The sequence below is a fragment of the Lepidochelys kempii genome, chromosome 4 (assembly GCF_965140285.1).
Source record: "Lepidochelys kempii isolate rLepKem1 chromosome 4, rLepKem1.hap1, whole genome shotgun sequence".
NCBI classification, from domain to species: domain Eukaryota; kingdom Metazoa; phylum Chordata; order Testudines; family Cheloniidae; genus Lepidochelys; species Lepidochelys kempii.
Genome location: NC_136383.1, coordinates 80499777 through 80517850, shown reverse-complemented (window position 1 = coordinate 80517850; position 18074 = coordinate 80499777). Strand labels below are relative to the sequence as shown.

Below are 18074 nucleotides of genomic sequence, written 5' to 3'. Positions count from 1 at the left end.
TAATGTTTCTATACAGCAATCTGCCATGCTTCATTAATCTATCTTATTTTGCCTAAAATTTGTGATTCTTGAGCGGGAACCATTAACAATTAATCATTATGGAGGAATTAGCATCCTGGAGAACGGACTGTCCTTAAGTGTCTGGAAAGTGTCTACTACAATGTGGGTGCCATTGCAATTAAATAACTGCACCTAACTAACCTGTGTGCCCATATGGTCTTATTTCTCTGTGCTCGTCCCCCCTTTCCCTCTTATTTGTTACACTTGTTCAGGATGTCAGACTAGAGGATCACAGTAGTCCCTCACCTGAAGAATTTAGACCATTCCTTCTGGCCTTGGAATCTATATCTGTATATTTGTAAAATGCCCCAATCCAGTTTCGGGCCTGTGACCACCATTGCAACACAAATCAATAGTAATACAAAAGAAGCAACTATAGATATGGTTAGTACAGCTATTGAAATTAATCTATTTATAGATACATACAGTATATTTTACCTTTTTCTCTCCAAAATCTGCAGTTCTTTCATTACAATGCTATATCTGTCATCCGTTTCTTAGTATCTGCAACATGTAATTCTATTTTCTTCACATAAGTGTGGAATTTTCTTTTAAAAATTATATAAATTTAAAGGGTACAGTTCTGTTTTCAGGGAGGGAAGGCTAGATGGTTCATCCAAACAGCGAAATGTCAAATCAATAGCATTCTCATTGACTGATTTTGTTAAGAATTGGTAAGTTAATAGTCGTTCACAATTATTTGGACTCTGGCAGACAAGCCAAAAACTACACGTGTTTCAAGCAAAATGTTTATTATGCTTCTTGTAAAAAGCTCTACCTTCTATAAACTTGCATTGTCTTAAATAGTTTTATTTTGTTAGGAAGTGAATCAGCTGCTGCTGGTTCCAGGATATCGGGTCGAATTGATATATTACTTTGTTTGGACAATTAAAAATGTATGTGTCCTGTGTATGTGGTCTTAAAAGATAATGTAGCATAACACCTTGTATACATGGTTCTAAGGGAAAGGATCAACAAAGTCTTTTTAAGAAACTAGAAAAGTTTATTTGCTGTTACCTTAATGGACTAGAAAAATGAGAGTTCCTGACATTCATATGGGATTCAGTCCACTAATCAATGCATTATTTTTATGGATCCAGATTAAGGAGAGAGCCAGATGTATGAGAACAATGAGGAGTCCTTGTGGCACCTTTAGAGACTAACAAATGTATTTGGGCATCAGCTTTCATGGGATTTAACCCACTTCATCAGATGATTCATTATAGATGCTTGTTGTTTTTACTGATACAGACTAACACGGCTACCCCTCTGAGAGACATGAGAGTGACTACTGAGGCTCTCAATGTATAGAAATAAAGAAACACTAATAATAGTTTTGCTTGGTTATATTAGGTATTTATAGGACTCGGCTGCTACCATGGTATCTGTACTATGATAACCAAGCACATAGTTTTGGTCTGAAAATCCAGCCTCTCCAGAAGAAATTGGTGAATGTTATTATTGGCTGGATCCAATGTATGAGAAGGATGCTGGGAGGAAAGAAGATGACTAATCTTCAGATGGAACAATCCATTGTGACAAAAATAGAGATGAGCATCTCCAGGTTCAGTGGTATCATGCTGCCTTCTTTGTTAAGCTCCATCAAAATGTTTGTTGGCCAAGATTTTTTGCATTTTAATATATTTTTGCACACACTAGAAGTGATATAAAATGTTGCATTCTGCTTCACATACACACCTATACATATACTATACGATGTATAGCTATCTGGATAGTCACTATACATTCTCTTCTAATCCTTTTCCATAGAAATGTGGCTTCTGGTAGCACTAGCCAGTATGACATACAAATGCATGCCAAGATCTACTTCTGCCTGTGTTTACATAAGAGCTATAAAATCTTGAAAATAGGGCTCTGTCATGCTGATGTTGACAGTCTTTAATTGTGGCATTCTTTGCCAAAAGTTTTGTGTAACTAACTAGGACTTAACAAAAAAAATTACAATATTATAGCTAAAATCTACGCAGCTCATAAAAATGTTACTATAAACAATTTCAAGCTATCACGTTCTAAGGGCACAGTCCTATACTGGACTCTACTAATGTGACCCCTGCAGATTTAAGGCCCAGAAATTATACTCCTTTTTATTCTGTAATCAGTTGAACAAAATACTACCTAGCTCTTCTAATGCTTTCCTCAGTAGATCTCAAAACACTTTAAAATAGATCCTTCCTTCCTTTTAAATATGGGGAAATTGAGGCACAGAGGGGCAGCAACTTGCCTGAGATCACCCAGTAGGCCAGAGCCAGGAGTAGAACCCACATCTCCTGAGTGCCAATCCGGTGCTCCTTCCATTAGGCCACACACAAGAGTAAACGTGTGTATTATAATCGAGGCACATAATAAAGGAGAGAAGGCATCTTGGGCCTGGTCTACACTAAAAAGTTAGGTCAATCCAGCTACATTGCTCAGGAGTATGAAAAATCCATGATGTAGTTAAGCCGACCTGACCCCCAGTTTAGACAGTGATTGGTCAACAGAAGAATTCTTCTGTCACCCTAGCTACTTTCTCTTTTGGGAGGTGGATTACCAATGCTGATGGGAGAACTCCTCCCGTCAGCGTATGTTGTGTCTACGCTGAAGCACTACAGCGGTGTAAGTGCAGTGCTGTGCCGCTGCAGTGTTTAGAGTATGGACAAAATGGCACCCAAGCGATATTCCAGAGGCTGGTCTGAAGGCTTGTTGTGAACAAATTCCTTGTTAAAAACATTAAATGAATATTCTACAACAATAGCCATAGTTCCTGGAATCTTGCTATGATATGCAACAGTGTACCATTACTGTATAATTATACTACTTTTTAAATGATGCGATTGCCCATTTACAGTACAACTCATTAATTTTATGAAAATCTTATTTAAAATGACATTATGTATAATGACAAGCGATGTCTGAAACAAAATGGCTGCCAAGCTATTAAACTATATTTCTCAAAAGACCACAGTGCTAAAGTCAAAGTTCACGCTACCTTCAGAGGTGTAACTTCCACCTTAACTTCAGGCAATACAGGGTAATAGCTTCCTATCTCATTGGCCGTATTGTTGCATAAGTAAACAAGTTAACTCAAACAAAGCAAAAGAAAAAACAGAACAAGGTAACTTAAAAAAAATACATAGATCTCTGCACTTACCCCAAACCTCTCTAAGTGGCATAATATGCTGCTTATTTTATTAATTAATCTCTCTTAATTTCCTTACTCTTCAGATAGAACACAGAAACCCATTTAATAAGCTCAAAACTCCCTTTAAGATTTCTAAGCCTTTTAACCAGCCCTTTTGCCTTGCCCCAGGGTATGACTTGCATATTTCAGGATTACTTCAGGATACAGTAAAGAAAGAAAAGCTAAAAATTCTTCTGGCCAGCAAATTAAAAACAAAATGCAACAAAAATACTTGGTGCTATTTAAAGCCATTCATTTACATTCTCCACATCCTTGTATTTCCTATTGCATGCATTTTTCTCCTTATCCAGAATTTATAGGCCACTATTTAAAGCAAATCAATTATAAACAAATATCAAAGACGCACATTCTTAAAAATGTGTGTAACACATTCAGTGAAATAAGATTAGGATGTTTATATTTTAATTGAATAAACATGCTATTTGGGGGCTCTGTATTTAAAGGATACTAAAATCAATTGAGGAAGGAAAGAAGAGCACTGAAGAGGAATTCAGAAGCCTTAAGAAAAGGAGTACTTGTGGCACCTTTAGAGACTAACAAATTTATTTGAGCATAAGCTTTCGTGAGCTACAGCTCACTTCATCGGATGCATTCAGTGGAAAATACAGTGGGGAGATTTATATACCTAGAGAACATGAAACAATGTACATACACACTGTAACGAGAGTGATCACTTAAGGTGAGCTGTTACCAGCAGGAGATGATGGGTGGAGGAACCTTTTGTAGTGATAATCAAGGTGGGCCATTTCCAGCAGTTGACAAGAACGTCTGACGAACAGTGGGGGATGTGGGGGGAAATAAACATGGGGAAATAGTTTTACTTTGTGTAATGATCCATCCGCTCTCCTGCTGATAATAGCTCACCTTAATGATCACTCTCATTACAGTGTGTATGGTAACACCCATTGTTGCATGTTCTCTATGTATATAAATCTCCCCACTGTATTTTCCACTGAATGCATCCGATGAAGTGAGCTGTAGCTCACACAAGTTTATGCTCAAATAAATTTGTTAGTCTCTAAGGTGCCACAAGTACTCCTTTTCTTTTCGCAAATACAGACTAACACGGCTGCTACTCTGAAACCTGTCAGAAGCCTTAGGTTCAGTTCCCGCTCAGCTACAGCGCGCCTGTGTGACCTTTGTTAATCATGTGGGTGCAAGTCACTTGCCTGGATTATCTGAGTATATCTCACTTAAACATTTCCATGTCATTGCCTCAATCCCTCTTATTCTCTCTCTGTGGAACATAAATCTAGTCTCCTGTGGGCTGTAATATTTGGTCTCAGTTTGGTTACTGGATTTAAAAAAGGGAAGAAGGAGAATCCGCGGAACTACAGATGGGTCAGACTCACCTCAGTCCCTGGAAAAATCATGGAGCAGGTCCTCAAGGAATACATTTTGAAGCACTGGGGGGAAAGGAAGGTGATCAGGAACAGTCAACATGGATTCACCAAGGGCAAGTCATACCTGACCAACCTGATTGCCTTCTATGATGAAATAACTGGCTCTGTGGATATAGAGAAAGCAGTGGACGTGATATATCTTGACTTTAGCAAAGCTTTGGATATGGTCTCCCACAGTATTCTTGCCAGCAAGTTAAAAAAGTATGGATTGGATTAATGGACTATGAGATGGATAGAAAGCTGGCTAGATTGTCGGGCTCAATGGGTAGTGATCAACGGCTCCATGTCTAGTTGGCAGACGGTGTCAAGTGGAGTGCCCCAGGGGTCGGTCCTGGGACCGGTTTTGTTCAACATCTTCATTAATGATCTGGATGATGGGATGGATTTCACCCCCAGCAAGTTTGTGGATGATACTAAGCTGGGGGGTGGCGGGGAAGGTAGATATGCTGGAGGGTAGGGATAGGGTCCAGAGTGACCTAGACAAATTGGAGGATTGAGCCAAAAGAAATCTGATGAGGTTCAACAAGGACAAGTGCAGAATCTTGCACTTAGGATGGCATATTGGGCTGCATTAGTAGGAGCATTGCCAACAGATTAAGGGATGTGATCATTCCCTTCTATTCTGCATTGGTGAGGCCTCATCTGGAGCACTGTGTCCAGTTTTGGGTTACCTAGGGAGCTGGTGGAATCTCCATCCTTCTAAGTTTTTAAGGCCCAGCTTGACAAAGCCCTGGCTGGGATGATTTAGGTGGGGTTGGTCCTGCTTTGAGCATGGGGTTGGACTAGGTGACCTCCTGAGGGCTCTTCCAACCCTAATCTTTTATGATTATGTGGTTTAGTGTGCAGGTGATGGATGGGCAGCACTGGTGGCCTATGATCTAGTCATCCCTTCTGGTCCTAAAATTGATGATGCTAATATACCCGCTTTGTGAAATAGAGAGTATGCATCCCTACTTCACAAGGTTGTTGCAGGAGGATAAAATCCATTAATGATTGTGGTGCTGAGGTTAAAATAAGGCGGGCCACGAAAATAGGTAGACTTAAGTTTTGTGAATGCAAGCATTTGTAGAACTCAACTGTATAATAACACCCATTGTTTCATGTTCTCTGTGTATATAAAATCCCCCTACTGTATTTTCCACTGCATGCATCCGATAAAGTGAGCTGTAGCTCACGAAAGCTTATGCTCAAATAAATTTGTTAATCTCTAAGGTGCCAGAAGTACTCCTTTTTATTTTTTAAGAATTTCACTTAACCATTTGTTTTTAAAGGGATAATATTCCTGAGCAGTACTTGCTTGGCAGGATGCTGCAGTGCTTGCCTATGTGTTTAAAGCAAAACAGTGATCATGATTAGAAACTTGCTAGGAACAAAATGCACCTCTCCAATCTATTTTCATTGTTCAAACTGAAATAGCAGAAAAAGTGAATGAATCCTAATTCATCATTAAAACGTTTTGATTAGATTTTATTTTTTAGTTTTAATAATCTAAACAGTTCTCAGTAATTCAACTAAGAATTTGTTTCAAACTTGAATTTTAACCTGGTTGTCTCTAATTCTAGAGTTTCAAATGTTTCATGCTTGCTGTCTTGAGTACAGAATGTCCTAGTACACACACCACTTTGTAACAATTTTCTATGGTTCTTTTACTTTCGGACACCATGGATTATATCAAAGGTAGAAATGGCAGTATGTTGTATGCATCTATTTTCTTTGCTACAATTAAGCAAGGGAGGATCTGTTACAAAGCTCCTGGGCTGAAGATATTACATTTCTTTCAGCACTATTGTGCTGTGTTGGACTCCAATTGCACCCCAAATAAGTGTGTAATGTATAGCAAAGACACAATGCTAATGAAGTTACACAGATTCAGTGACAGAAGATGTTCTGTGCTACAGTAAATTGATCTTTACGGGCTTCCATTAAATTATCCAGTACACGGGACCTGAACTAACATCAGAATGGTGGGAATTGGCTTAAATTCAGATTTTTATCTAGCCTACTCCATGTTTTATGTGGTGTGGTTTTTTTTTTTTTTTTTTTTTTTTAAGAAGGGCTTTAGAAAGAGAGGAGCTCCATTTTTGCTTGATGGTGATCGGTGTGTTCAGAATTTTTGAAAACCAGAATACAGAACTATGTGAATTAATTAGGATGGTGCAATAAAAATAGAGGGAAACAGTACTATGATCTAAGGGTAATATAGCCTGCCCATAATCACCATTGTAATTGATAGGCAACGCTTCCATTTATTGCCAGCAGAACTTCTTAGGTTGTAAGCAGTTTTGTCTAAATAAATAAATAAATATACAGAAAATACATTAAACTTACGGCTGTCAATTAACTGCTGTTAACACCTGCAATTAACGCACAGCACAATTAACACATAAATTTTTTTAATGTGCATTAATTGGAGACCCTCTGGGCAGGAGGGCAGCATGAGTTGCTCGGAAAAACCTGTCTGGTCAGGCGCAGTAACACAAGCCACCACAGAGGGCAGGAAGAGAAGAGGATACAGAAAGTAACAGGTTTTAGAGTGGTTAGTCTGTATCAGCAAAAACAACAAGGAGTCCTTGTGCCACCTTAGAGACTAACAAATTTATCTGGGCATAAGCTTTCGTGGGCTAAAACCCACTTCATCAGATGCATGGAGTGGAAAATACAGTAGCAGGTATAAATACACAGCACATGAAAAGATGGGAGTTGCCTTACCAAGTGGGGGGTCAGTGCTCACGAGACAATTCAATTAACAGTAGAATACCAAGGGAAGAAAAATCACATTTGTAGTGGTAATGAGGGTGGCCCATTTCAAACAGTTGACAAGAAGGAGTGAGTAACAGTAGGGGGAAATTAGTTTTTGTAATGACTCATCCACTACCCATCTTTATTGAATTCTCGTTAGCACTGACCCCAAAACAGGACAGCCAGGGGCTCACTGGAGCTGCGTTCTCCCCATGCTTCCCAGGTCTGAGGCTGCCCCTCACACACCCCATACCGCCTGCAGCTGGGGCTGCCCCCCCCCCGAGCTCCGCAGTGCCCATGGTGGGGTCTCCCCCTCCCAGCCCTGTGCCACCCGCAGCTGGGGCTTACCCCCATCCAGAACTCAGGGGCTGACTCCTCCACCTCCCCGTGCCACCCAGTGCTGGGGCTGACCCCCACCTCAGTTCCCTGTGCTGTGCGCAGCTGGGGCTGACCCCGAGCTCCGTGCTGCCTGCAACAGGGGCTTAATTTCACACACACACACCCCGTGCTGCCCACAGCTGAAGCTGATTTTCCTCCTACCACCACCAGCTCTGTGCTGCCCAGGGGTCAGCTCTGAAGCCAGCATTGCCCGCCAGCAGCAAATTTCTCCACTTTCCTGCTGGCAGGCATTGCTGAATTCAGCTGATCACCAGGCAGCAGCTGCCTCTCTCTGCTCTGCCAGGCAGCTAGGACAAATGCCCAGTTTTGGCGAAGAAGTAGGGATGGCCAGGACAGAGCTGTAAAAGGGGACAGTACTGGCCAAAATGGGAAGTATTGGCTCCCTACCCAGCCCGGGCCCTACTGTTCCCGGCCAGCCCCTCACTCCCAGGACCAACCCCCCTGTGTCATGCCCGATTGCCCCTAGCTGGCCGCTCACTCCAGGGGTACCCCACAGAGAACATGGCCTGGCAATCTCAGTCTCCCTGAAATGGCCTCTCGTCCCCTGCAGTATGAGGAGTCTCTGAGCTAAAATCCACCCTCCCTTGCAAACAAGGGCTCACTCTGGTGAAGGAAGCCCACCTAGTTCAGTAAAAGGAGGCGAGCCTGGTGAGCCCAGTACCAGAAACCACCCTTCCAGAAGCAGTAGCAAGATGCCTTCCTCAACCACCTCCTCCAAAGGTTATTGATTACTCTCCCCCCCGGTCTTCCCCCAACACTGAATGCTTGTTTGTTTGAGCAATTGGCTGAACACGAAGTAGGACTGAATGGACTTGTAGGCTCTAAAGTTTTATATTGTTTTATTGTTAAGTGCAGTTTATTCTTTTTTACATTCTACATTTGTAAGTTCAACTTTCATGATAAAGAGATTGCACTATAGTACTTCAATGCGGTGAATTGAAGTTTCTTTTTTACGGTGCAAATGTTTGTAATAAAAATAAATATAAAGTGAGCACTGTACACTTTGTATTCTGTGTATTCTGAAATCAATATACTTGAAAATGTAGAAAAATCCAAAAATATTTAAATAAATAGTATTCTATTGTTTAACAGCATGATTAATCGCAATTAATTTTTTTAATTGATTGACAGCCCTAATTAAAATATCCTATAGGTCAAGTCTTATTGACAATACCTATAGTGAATAGGTACAGTGAAAATTCAAAGGCCCAGATCCTCTGCTACCCTAGGGCTCTGCTCTTTGATGCTCAGGGTAGGGGGAGAAGATGGCTTTAAGCCACCTTTTGCATCCCTAGGCCTGCTAGGTGCAAGGTAGGTCAACCTCAGGACTTGAATAGCAGCAAGTTTGAGATCCTTTGATCTCCTTTATCATTTTTGTTGCTCTTCTCTGAATTCTCTCTAATGTAACACTATTTTGTAATGAATGCCATGAACTGTCATGAAAACAGTATTTCGGGTGCCATCACGCCAGGGCTTTAGAGAAGGCAATCATCTCCATGCTCTCTGAGTTGCTGCATTTGTGCTTTGCATTGGCCTTTCCCCTTGCTATATCACACTGCACTGGCTTATTATTTTCCACTGGTCTCTCTCTCTATTGCTATCTGGTTTTCTTCCTCCCATCAATTTATTTATTTGCTAGCACAGTTGCCATAAATTAACTCTGGCCCTATGATATTTACCATAGTCTATCCCTTCTGATTTTTAAAAAAACTTTGGTGGGAGGGAAATCTTTCCAATCATATATAGACATTGACAACCCTTTCTTTAGGGATGTTGACAGTGGTGAGCTGGAGCCGGTTCGCATGAACCAGTTAAATTTTGAAACAGTTTTAGAACTGGTTGTTAACCCGCTTCCCTGCTGGGGGTGCTGTGGCTTTGATGGGCTCTGGCCGAGAAGTGATGCAATTCCTCCTCCAGCCGCTGGGGGCGCTGTGCTGTGGGAGCCATGTGGGCTGCCACCTGGCCCTGGGCACAAGCCCTGTTGCTGCTGCTACTCCCCTGGCCCTGGGGCTCCCGCTGCTGCCTGGTGGGTCCCCTGCTGCTCAGGCTGCTCCGAGCCGCTCACCCCGTGAGCACCGACCACCCTGCCCGCAGCCAGCCCCTGTCTCCAGCCACCCCCTGCTGCACCCCCCTGCTCTGCCTCCAGCCAACCCCTGCCCTGCCCGCAGTCAGCCCCTGCGGCACCCCTGCCCTGCCCGCAGCCAGCCCCTGTCTCCAGCCACCCCCTGCTGCACCCCCCTGCTCTGCCTCCAGCCAACCCTGCCCTGCCCGCAGTCAGCCCCTGCTGCACCCCTGCCCTGCCCGCAGTCAGCCCCTGTCTCCAGCCACCCCCTGCTGCACCCCCCTGCCCTGTTTCCAGCCAACCCCTGCCGCACGCACCCCCTGCCCTGCCCGCAGTCAGCCCCTGCGGCACCCCTGCCCTGCCCGCAGCCAGCCCCTGTCTCCAGCCAACCCCTGCCGCACGCACCCCCTGCCCTGCCTGCAGCCAGCCCCTGCCGCACCCCTGCCCTGCCTGCAGCCAGCCCCTGCCGCACCCCCCTGCAGCCCTGCCCGAAGCCAGCCAGCCCCACATCCCTGTCTCCAGCCAGCTCCGCACCTCCTGCCCTGTCCACAGCCAGCCCTGCACCCCCTGCCTCCAGCTAGCCCTGCCCCACACCCACTGGTGCCCTGCAGTTCCCAGGGCAGTAACCCTGCACACCTGCTTCAATGACGGGGGCAGGGAGCAGCTGGGACCCACACATGTGCACACCCTAGGGTGACCAGACAGCAAGTGTGAAAAATCAGGACGGGGCTGAGGGGTAATAGGAGCCTATATAAGAAAAAGACCCCAAAATTGGGACTGTCCCTATAAAATCGGGACATCTGGTCACCCTAGCACCCCGCCCCCAGGGAGTGGCGGGGACCCACACATGTGAAACGGAGCTCATTTCTAGTTCAGGCCCATCTTTTTAAAAAAGAACTTTAGGTAGGGTTAACATAGATCCGTATTTTCCTGGACAGGTCAGGCTTTTTGGTTCTTAAATTGCCGTCCGGGAGGAATTTTTAAATTTTTCCTTTTAAAGGAAAATACGGACTTATGGTAACCCTACTGGTACAAAAAATACATACGGTGGCACATCCCTTAAATCAGAACTTTTTATAGGGAACCGGTTATTAAGATTTTGGCAGCTCATCACTGGTTGTTGACCTTAATTATATTCTGGTTGTCATAATTTAGCTGATTAGCTTGAACCAGCTTCTACACCTACTTAGGACAAAACTGAGAATAGCCTCTCGCTTTATGAACTAGCTGTTCCACAAGGGTATAATGTAAAGATGTAGAAAAATAGCCTCTGGAGCCTAATGCATCCTCTTGATGATGATGGACAAGAGGATGGATATAACCTCAACTATACCCTGCCCTCTACACACTGGTATAAATTGTCCAGCTGCAGAGCTGAACTCCACATCAGTGGTGTGAACTCTGTATGGTCCTCCAAATCCTGTTGTGTACCCCACATGTGAGTGCATGATAGGGTCCCTGTCTGTGCCAATATACCAAAGATATAAGTCTGTTACAGCTCCAACTAGGGAGCCTTGGCTCTCTAGTTTCAGCTCTAACAGGTCATGCTTTTAGCACTGGAAGTCCTCAATGTGTTGGCAAGATGGCGGCTGGCACAGCTGGACAGCACGAGAGTATCTGTTCTGCTGCCAGGGACTCTCTGGGGATGTGAAGGTGAGGTCAGGATTTACCCTTTGATGAACTAACTTCTCATGCTTAGAATTTTTATTTGCATGTGATACAATGTTTACTTCCCCTTTAAAAAAAATTAGCAAGTACATGATCCTCTCAGTACAAGGTGTCCTGAGAAGAACTACATGAATTTCTATTTGGTAATAAGGCTTAGTTCAGTTTTCTATACCACTGACTGTCTGTTAAGGAAGTTAAAAAGATATGGAGAGCATTGATGTTTTAAGAAGGTGTCCATTAGGTGAAAAGCATTTAACTTGGTGCAGTAGCATCCCTTGAGCATAACCTGTGTGAAAAGGGTTTAATAAGAGCATCTCACAAATTGCATATAAACATTGTTTGAAGTTAGAGACTTGATGCAAACAATGAAAAAGCCTAATTAAATTTGTATTTATTGAGCTGGATAAGCAATAATTTTCAGCTCATGAAAACTGCTTCTCTGATCATATCAGAGTCCCCAATAAAAATGATACAGGCCATGGAGCCTTCACCTATAATATCATTCATTTTAGGACCTTGTGTGGTACCTGCTTCTTGTATTAAGAATCTGAATAGGTCTAGTACTATTTGTGGAAGCTGTACAGAGAAAATCTAAATGGTGAAGTCAGCTGGAGTCACGTGTGTTGAGCAGCTTTCAGGATTTGGCTTTATTAGGAACCTTGCCTGAGCAAAAACGGAGTAAGAACTTCAGGAGATGGTTCAATCTGAGGGGGGTCATATGCCACTCTGTGTCGGTGAACAGAGGGGAACCTGCATTTGTGGAAGGAAGAACTCTGTTTGAAGTGCTCTTTCCAGCCCAGTGTTTCAGAAGCCCCTTCTGTGAGGCTTCTCTGAGTCTGGGCTCTTTAGATCTGGACTGAGAGTGTGTGGGGCCACTACTAGAAAAGGAGGGGAGCCAGCTGAACTACTTGGGATTTGCCCTCACCATCACCCTTCTAGAAAAAACAATTTTCTATTAAATTCTACGTGTGTTGCTGTTATAGAATTCCAGTATAATGGTTCAAAACCCCATAATAATAGGGGTTTTTCCTTCCCAAAAGGAATTTCTATAGGATATTTTCCTAAGGACCTTCAAATCTGCAGTTGAGCAGAGCCCCTGGGCTGTATTAATTGAGCTTCTCCCCCTTTCACACTGCAGAATGTCTTCTGGATGGGATTAGAAGACTGCTGTAGTCAGGAGAACCTCTGAGAATAAGTTTCTTGCATATCTAACCACTAATAATCCCATTAAACTGAAATCTAAAACTAAAAAGACTAAAAAAATTTAAAAATCAAATAAATATTCTAAAATGTCTTATTTCCTAGCCTCAATAAAAAGACATAAGCCTACTTCCCTTTTTGGCCAAAGATAATTCCTACTACTTAAATGTAATTTAATTAATTAAATAATGCATTAGGTATAGAATGGAGACTCAAGGGTATGATTCCCATTGGACTTACACCAGCCTCACACACTAGGGTAAATGAGAGGGAAATCTGGCACCTTATCTGCATGTGATGGTACCTAGAGTACATGATCTCTAGGTATGAATCTCCTGTTGAACTCTGGTTACATTTTGCTACCTGTTATCTTAGATCTCTGCGTGCATAATTATGTTTAAATAATTCCATATGAATAGGGGGTAATGGAAGCCCGCCTTCCCCCCCCAAACACATGCACATATCTTTTATGAAGGAAGAGGTTTTGTGACCAGTACAGTTGTCACCATTTAAAGGGTCAGTAAGTTGGATCTGAAATTCGTTAGTTTCCCCTATATTTAAAACTGGAGGTAATTGTGTCTGAACTGTTGGAAAATGTTATAAGGGCAACCACAGAAGCCAGTGAAAATGGCATGCTTGCTGGTATGTGGTACATATTCCTATGTAGTTCAATAAGTTAGACACTATGTTTGTTAGGCAAAAATCCATTTGCAAGTCACCACAGGTGGCACCCATTTAATTAAATGGAATTAAACTGGTAGATAATTTTACCCATGATGTAGAACAGTTGAATAGCTATATTTTCGATTAGCATGTCTTCATAAGAAGATATCACCATATCTAAGTTTATTTGTCTATATTTGATGCCTTTGCTTTCCTTTTGATAAGTGAACCCACATTTATTTTGTACAAATGCTTCTGGGAGGAGCACTTGCTAAAGTGCCCTCTCAATTTCTTTGGAGGATCAAATGAAGTACTGAAAAACACCCCTGTGTGACCAGGCTTTTTCTCTCAAGAGTTGATTGGAGGCATGACTTAGCCTTATCCATGAACTCCTAAGGTTTAGTCACGGGTATTTTTGGTAAATCATGTACAGGTCAGGGGCAATAAATAAAAATGCATGGCCTGTGACCTGTCCATGACTTGTACTATATACTCCTGACTAAATCTCTACTTCTGGGGCCCGGCTGCTCCAGGGGGCCTGCTCCAGTGCTAAGGGTTGACTGTCCTCGTCCGCTGCACTCAAGGACTGCTCTCCAGAGGGCCTCTGGACGCCCATGGAGCCACTGCTCCAGCTGGCCCAGGACCGCTGCTGCTCGGGCGGTCCCCAGAGCCAGCCATGCCAACCATACCAGCCACTGTTCTGGCAGTCCCTGGAGGCAACTGCCCAAGCGGAGGCTGGTGCGGTGGGCCCCAGGACTTCTGCTCAGGCGGTCCGCAGGGCACCCCCAGGACTGCTGCTCGGGCACTCCCTGGGACCAGCCGCACCAGCCGCTGCTTGCATGGTCCCCAAAGCCAGCTGCCCAGGGTCTCCTAAGTGGCAACTGGTGTGGCTGGCTGTGGAATGCCCGAGCAGCTGGCCCATCTGCTCAGGTGGCCCTGAAGTCAGCTGCACCAGCCGCTGCAGAAGTCACAGAGGTCACAGAAAGTCATAGAATCTGTGCTTTCCGCGACCTTCTTGAAAGAATCTCAGCCTTATTCATGGAATCTGAGTTGGGAGATTTTGGGGTTAGGATGCTACTGTGTGAGATCTTTCATTGACTCATTGTAAGACCTCCTATCCCTTGTTAAGTGCCATGCATTAATAATAATGAATTAAAATAGTCTTGTAATAGGTTTGTGTCTAGAGCCTGGAATAAGTGCAGTAAGAAGATCAAAATGAGAGAATGCTTTATTTATCTTAGCTTGACAGAAATCATCCCAGAGCCATACTCATATGTATTCTGAAACATATGTATACCTCAAATCTTTTCAACACTATGACTATAATAAGGTGTAGGTAGGATACTGCATCTCAAAGCCAAGACACAGTAATCCACAAACCATGCTATAATCAAATCCCACAGTAGCTTTAACATGGAGAATGAATAGATAAACTATGGATTTATTTGCACAGTTGCATATAACTTAATTAAAACACAAGTAAGGACAATACATGGTATGTGACTTAAGATGCAGTGTTTATTAATCAATAATGCTATGGCTGTATATTAAATTAACATGTATTGTTTGACTAATTTCTTTCAGCTGCAGATATTTTGAATCACACATGCAGATTTTATTTTCAAATGTAAAACGGTTTACATTATTTGGATTGGAAAATTTAGTGCATGATTGGATTTGGATTTGCTTCCTAACAAGTGATTTTATTCCACAGTGACAAATCTTTTAGAAGAAAGGAGTTGATTCACAGAGCTGAAAATCCATATTTGTGTAGGAAGTTAAGTAATTTATTAGGAACAAATTCAGGGTGAATGGTGTGCTCCTGCAATCTGCAAAATCCCTTTCTGCTGCATGCATGTGGATGACTTTTAATTACTCTACATGCCAAAGAGAAAACTAAATTCAGGTAAAAGAGGAGCAACAGGTTCACATCTGAAAACTGCAGTCTTATTAGGAAAGAGACTGTCCTAAAAGGTGGTATGATTGTCAGGGACAGGAACTTGTTTCTATTAGGGCATTCTTTTCAAACTGGCTACTTCTTTAAAGTGGTCACTATTCAAATATTTATAAATGCCATTGTGAGTAGTTAGTAGTATTGCTGGTCTGTGGTGTAGAAAGTACAGACTGTGAATTCTCGGATAGGTTTTATGACTTTTTTGTTCGGAAAGCATATAAGCACAGATGTTTTTCAAGCTATTTAGCCATTGGTCTGCTCAGCATTGTGAGTCTGAGTCCCAATTTCCTAAGTCACTTTGACTTACTTCAACTGTCATTAAGACTCTTATCGTAACTAGGATTTTCCCCTGTGTTCGCTAATCTGAGTTAAGAACATATCTCCCCACCCCCGCCCAGTGAAGACTAGGCCTAGGAGAGCAAAGGGGAAGACAGTGACATCTAATGTCCTATCAGGAGGCTGAGGTTAGCTGAAGGAGGGCATAATTATGGTAGGTAAATTAGAGTGATTGAAAGAGGGGATTTAACAAAGAAAAGGATGGGAAGGAGGGGAAAAGGTGGATTTTGTTGTTTTCTGTCACTGAGATTGTAGCCGCTCAGTATAAATGCATTAGATTCTGAGGTGCTCCTATACTACAGTAAGGCTGCCATAATAAGTACCTTACATAGACAGATGTAAAATTATTGCCGTTTTGGAGCAAGATTAATTAGTTGTTACATTATTTCTTCTAGAGCCATATTTTATGAGCATCCACAATCCTAAACTATTATAATCTGTCTGTTTTTAAATATCCAAGTCGCAAGACTTCTGGCCATATTTCAAGTATCTATGCTAGTATATACAACCCCAATCATGTCCCTACTCACCCTTTTAGATGTTCTACTATAGAATCTTAGATTACAAGGTGACCAGGTTTTTTTCTATGGTGGCCCTCAGGATATGGAAATCTGTCCTCTTGACATCAACCTTGGGCTGCCACTTCTGCCTTTATACAACTTCTGAAAACATTTCTTTTTCAGCTCTATCTTTGACATAATTATTGTCAAGCTCTCCTATGATAATCTTGAACTTAAATCATTATTAGTGGCTCAAGTCTTGCTGTTTCTCAAATCAAAACTTTTGTATAACTAGTCAAATTGTGACTAGCTGTACCAAGAAGTAATCACTTAAAATGTTGAGAACTTGTTTCTCTAAACCTTGTCCTGGTGGTGTCATATGATCCGATGATATGCAGGTATTTGAAGTCACCCGTTGTTACTAGTTCATTCGATCTAGGTATCTACTATTATACGTATACTGTTACGCTTTAGTGTATTCATGTGTATTCTGCTGTATGGTCTGCTTCACTCAGAAATTTGATCCCGCTATATTCCATTGAATCAACCTTTCACTGGAACCATCTATTTACTTGAATCAATTTTTTTTTAATTTTTTGGTTTTCTGTAGCTTTAGATCTTTTTCAATGAAATAGAACTAACTTCAGCATAGCAAGATGCTTCTAAATTAAAACCTTACTGCATTTTGGCAAAAAAAAAAATCTTTTTTTCCCGTGTCCATCTGAAGTGGAGTATATTAATCATATGAGTTGGTTTATCTTGTGTGTGAATCAAATGCATCATATTAAGTATTGCTGCCTGCAGTATCCCACCTTGCATGAACTCATAAAATCTGTGAATATCCTTTACTGAAATTAAAATATAAGATTTCAGTCTAAATTATGAAAATTGCCTAACAATTCAGTCTTCATAGTGTGTAGAATGCTCAATCAAGTTGTTAAAACATAGAAATTGTCAAACTAATTTTCTAATCAAGTGTCCTTTCTCTGACAGTGGTCCGTATCAGATATCAGGAACAGGTATAAAAACTACGGCTAATCAAAAAATTTCCTCTTTTTTGTTTGGATGGTTGGTTTTTCAACAAAGCAAACATTCAGGGAAAGTATCTGCTTTTCTTGAGGGTTGTTTTTTTTTTTAAGTTAATATTTTCATCTGAAAACCAGTATGTGTTTGCATTTTTGTGTTTGGGATTTTTGGTTATTCCATTTAAAAATTGATTTCCTCCCTCCTCCCAGACATCATAATGGACAATTTTGAAAAAAATAAGCATAAGAAGAAAGCTTCCTCTTAGCTCCAGGCATTTAGGGACACAATTATTTTAACCTGCTATATGGTTATAAAATAATTATTTACAAATATGTAAACAGCTCATTACATGACTTGTATAAAATGTCGCACATGGATCTGCACTTAGCTTGGCAGCTGTGCTCTGTGCTATGAACTGTAGGTCACATCCTGATCTTAGATGTATGCACCTAGCTATAATTCACAGTCGATGTGTACAAATCTGAGGGCAGAATCTGGCACAATCGTATCAAAACACAGCTTCAAAGATAAAAGGCTTACTGTAAACAAACAATGACTAAATTCACAGAACATGCTTTCTTTGCAAACTAGATCACAGCTATCATCGTGGGTAGAAGTACTGGACCTGCTATAGATCCTGTAGACTCAAGGAAGGAACTGCTGCTGGGAACGAAGATGTCCACTACGACTGCTGCTGCTAATTAGCTGGATTATTTTCAGGCAGTTTGGTCCATTGTGAAGCATATGGTAAGTGTTTTATATTTTCAGCTGACTTAAGAAATTGCTTTGCTTGTTGTTGTGGGTACACTGTGTTGCCCATAGGATAGTGATGATTTGGATTATGAAAGTAACTCTTGTTTGC

The 18074-nt window shown here is 41.9% G+C and overlaps 1 protein-coding gene across 1 annotated transcript in view; it reads left to right on the top strand.

The window, feature by feature from the left end:
• Positions 1-18074, top strand: part of SORBS2 (sorbin and SH3 domain containing 2) — a 458010-nt gene that overhangs the window by 60437 nt on the left and 379499 nt on the right. Inside the window, exon 2 of the mRNA XM_073341803.1 lies at positions 17804-17959. The gene's annotated coding sequence lies outside the window, so the exon portion shown is untranslated. The remainder of the gene's footprint in view (positions 1-17803; positions 17960-18074) is intronic.